We start from the raw sequence: 4869 nt of genomic DNA on the forward strand, positions 1-4869 counted from the left end.
TTAAATATCTGGGAGTCCAGGTGTCACGCAAGGTCCAGGCATTTACGGAGTTAAACATTACACCCCTGATAGCTGCAACGGAATCGCGCCTAAAAGCCTGGTCCACTCTCCCCTTGTCTTTGTACGGGCGTATTAATATATTTAAAATGATTTTTCTCCCAAAATTTCTATACCTTTTCCATGCCTGCACTATACTACTTCCTAAGAGTCTGTTTAAACGCTTGGACGGCATTCTCAGGTCCTTCTACTGGCAGAGTAGTGCCCCGCGATTCAGTCTAGCGCTGCTTCAGGCTCCCAAGGCGAGGGGTGGACTGGCTGCCCCGGATCTGTATCTTTATTACCTGGCTTCCCAGCTAGTATATGCCCAGTGGTGGATAGATATAGACATGGGTAATGCAGCTACTGCATTGACTGGTGCCCTGGTGGGTTCCTATGAGGCCCTTACAAACCTGCTGTACAGATACAAGTCCCCATCTGATACCCCACTTCCCCTACGTACGGTAGCGGTGTGCTGGCGTAGGGCACAATCCTTGGTAGAACCGAGCAGCTCTCCCCCTCTCTCGCCTAGGACTCCATTGTGGCTCAATCCGTGGCTCTCTCACTTCCTCTCCCTCCCAGGCTGGACAATGTGGGGGGCAGCGGGGGTGAAATTTGTAGGCCAGCTCTTATCCCCGGAAGCAGAATTACTCAGCTTTAACGAGATAAGGGAGAGACATACGGTACCCAATACGGCCAGCTTCCATTACACGCAACTGCGACACGCATTCAAAGCCCAATTCGGTTCCTTCAGCCTGACAGTGAAATTCTCCAAACTAGAGACTCTGATGAGTACCCCGGACCTCCCTAAGCCACTCACTCAGTGCTATGCTCTCCTACAAGAGCAAAAGTCCAGACCGTTTGATAGAGCCTGTGAACGCTGGAGACAGGATATCCCTGACCTGTCAGATGATGACTGGAGGGAGGTCGAACTGTCCTACTTCACATCTGTTGTGAGTGCGAGGGACTTCCTGATCCAATCTAAATTCCTCCATCGAGTTTACTTCACCCCTGCTAGACTATTTCGCATGGGAGCAATGCCTAATGATCTTTGCTTTCGCTGTCAGGCTGAAGTCGGATCCTTCCTGCATTGTGTCTGGTCCTGCCCTAGGGTCCATGTCTTCTGGTCCGAAGTGCTGGAGTTCCTTAATCTACACTTTGATTTCCCACGCTTACTATCTCCCTCTGTGTGTCTCCTCGGCATCATAAACGAAGTTGTCAATGGCCACTATGACAAAATTTTCTTTAGGTTTGTCCTATACTACGCCCGAAAAGTGGTGGTGATGACCTGGAAGGACCAGGAGCCCCCTCCATTAAAAAGATGGATACTGCTCATTAATAGTGTCATCCCCCACTACCGGTCCCTGTATACCAACAGGAAGTGTCCCCAGAAGTTTGAACGCATCTGGTCCAGATGGTGCGCGACTCCCCATACTGCCTTATAATCACATGTGATTTATACTCCTCTCCATGATGAAGGAGACTGAGCGTACTGGTATGTGTGTGTGTGTGTGTGTGACTGATTGTCCCTGTGTCAATAGTTATTTGTGTTGTATCAAGATGTCTGGCTGCAGTATCCTGCTGTTATCTACTATGTAATATCCCTCAGGTAGTTTTGAAACGCAGTAAGAACCTGACTGTTACCATGGCTGTTGTATAATAATCCTGTATTGGGGGGAAGGAAATATGTGACAGACAATCTTGATTTCTGGTTTTGTTTATTATGTTTGTATAAAAATTCAAAAACTGCAAAAATAAATACTTTTAAAAAAAAATGTGGCACATGGTCTGACTGTGCACCGAAACGCCCATTTCAAGTTTTGCGTCACTTGAAGAATAGTGCAGCCACGACACAAAATGTGCGGACACATAAGGGGATGCAGACACTTATCAACCACTTATATACAGTGGTTCTGAGCCTCCATAAGATACATACTGATGTAGTGCTGCCAGGGCCGATTGGTTTAGGGCCGGTTCGGGGCCGGTCTGGGACTGGTGGGGCCGGTGGAAAAATAAAAACACATGTAACTCACCTTTCCGACACCTGGACGCTGCTCTCCTGCTTGATCCCAGTCCGGCCGCTGTGTCAGCTCCGTATGGGCCGGCGTCGCACAGACCATGACGTCAGCCGCTTGCTTGTGTGCTCTTAAAATAGAAGTGTTATTCCTTTACAAGAAGGCAGTACGAGTCTCTTTCTCTGCGGTGTATATGTTGATTTAGACCATCTATTAACAGTTTGTATGGAATTTAGTAATTCCACCCACATCACAAGGCCACGCCTACTTGTTTTGACCTTGCCCACAGAATGGGGCCACTTTTACAGCTTTTTCCAGGGCCACTTTAAATTCCCAGTCCGCCCCTGAGTGCTGCTGATGAAGCAGCTGTAAACAGGAATGTTTAGATAATAAAGAAAAAGAGTTTTAAAATCTCTGCACACAACAGCCCTGGAGCGCCCAAGGGGGGTGGATAATGGTTTGGGCACTCGCTATATCCATAATTATGCACAACTCTTGCAGCTGAATGTGCGCTTCTTCCCTCCTCCTATTCTTATGTACACCACCTGGCTCCCGCTGCGATAGGTGTGCAACTATGTATATACCCACCACCCAAGCATTTCTCCGCCCCTTCAGGTGATCCAGAGCTGCTGTGTGTAGAGATTTTAAGCCTCTTTTTCTCTGTTATCCAAATGTTCCTGTAATACAGGAACTCGCAGTATATAAGTGGTTCATTGTCTTTAAATACATTTGCAAGCAGCTTGCACATGAAATAATGTGCAAAGTCCGCCAGAAAGTTGGTGCAAAGTCCTTAGTAAGTGTGTCCCATTGGGTCTAGACTTCGCCATGACTAGATGTCATAGGCTCCTTTCACACTTGGGGAGAAGTGGATTGCATTTGCATGTGTCTCAGAGTGCAATGCGTTTTTAATGCATCTCCATAGACTTGTATGATGCGTTTTTTCGCGCGTGGCTTGCAAAAGTAGAGCATGTTGAGATTTAAAAAACTGTGAAAAAGAAAGCAAGTCTGAAAAAAAACATTGATTAAAATGGAGTGCAATGCAAGTTCTGTACGTCAAAAGCATGCACAGAACACACGTGGAAAAAAAAGTAAGTGTGAAAGAAGCCTTAAAGGAAACCTACCACTTGGGATAGGGCTTATAAGCTGGACATGCCGTGCACCAGCTACCACTTCCTATTCAGCTGCACGCACGGTCGCGCGCATGGTGCGCCGAGCGCGGACCCCGGTGCGGGAAAGCCAGTAAGGATATAAACATTAATAAACTGTTAAAACACTTTAAAACTGTTTAAAAACATAACGGAGATAAGCGCCGGCACCAGCTCACCCTGAGCTGGTGCACGGCATGTCCAGCTTATAAGCCCTATCCCAAGTGGTAGGTTTCCTTTAAGCTTTTGCAGTTCTGTGCCCTGCTTCCCTACATTATTGATAGCAAGTGAAATTATTATTTTGTTCCTAATAATTTGTTGACTAAAAGAGAAGGCAAGACATTGGAATAGCTTCACAATGACTACACAATAGGGAATTTATAAAGATTGGCGTTTTAAACTTTTTATTCCCCTGGCCGACACACTGCACATCAAATTTATAAGGAGGCTTCGGACCAGAAATCAATCTTTGGAAAACAAATTTCAGCTATTGTTTCGTGGCTATATTAAATACTGTAGGATGGAACATCAACACCCCCATCTGCCTAGTTTCCCAACACTACTATTTTTTTTAAAGGGGACATGTGGAGTGGAAAAAATGTGGCTGACAAGGCATAGTAAATGTCTGCCAGTGACTCCACCAGCAGAATAATAGAAGGGAGAAAGGTAAAGTATGTGTAGTGACTGAACTTTTGCACTGACTTGAGATTTGCAATCTTGCTGCCCGATTAGTAAAACTCATCAAAAATCCTGTCATTAAATGAATGAATGAATGGTTTTGAATACAGAAAAGGTTAATCTAATTTGAGTTCTCTTATATATACCTTGGCTATTTATTTTCTTTTTAGTACATCTATAGCAGTGATGGCTAACCTATGGCACTGGTGCCAGAGGTGGCACTCGGAGCCCTTTCTGTGGGCACTCGGGCCATCACCAGAGATGACTCCAGGTATCTTCCTGCAGTCCCAGACAGCCCAGGACTTGCTGTGCACAGAGCTATTTTAAAGTGACAGTGCTACCTGGGACTATTTTCTGCTTTATTGATCCTCAGGGTGCTGGTATCAATGAAAACTGTGACAAAGAAGGGAGTATAAGTCACAAATTAAATTTCTGTGTTGGCACTTTGCGATAAATAAGCAGGTCTTTGTTGTAGTTTGGGCACTCGGTCTCTAAAAGGTTTGCCATCACTGATCTATAGAAACAGTGTACAACTACAGTGAATGTAAAGAATATTCAAGGGTTTTTGAATGTGATCCTTTTATTGGCTGAATAGGATTAATTAAGCCACAAGCTTCTCAAGAGCTCTCTGTATCTGCGGAAAAGGACTAAGTGGCTTTAAGAGCTGTTCCGTTAATCCCTCTCTATCACTTTCATTTCCTGCTAGAATAGGGACTTAAGTTGTCCACTTTAAAGGCTTTATGACTTTGCCATTTGCCTTCTATGACTATGCCTTACATTGACTTATTATTGTGTCCACGTTTACATATAAAAAAGTGTCTTTTGAGCTTGTACGTGTATTTTTCATGGTCGCATTTTGTACAAGACTTTCTAATACTGTGCACTTAAACGGGTGAGGTAATGAGTGTTCGTAGTTTACGACACATTAAAACTGACACAATTCTGTCGCAACAGCATAAAGTTAAGTGCACCAAGAAAAATAGGTTCCACTGTGT

This window comes from Engystomops pustulosus, chromosome 6 (assembly GCF_040894005.1).
Source record: "Engystomops pustulosus chromosome 6, aEngPut4.maternal, whole genome shotgun sequence".
Lineage (NCBI taxonomy): Eukaryota > Metazoa > Chordata > Amphibia > Anura > Leptodactylidae > Engystomops > Engystomops pustulosus.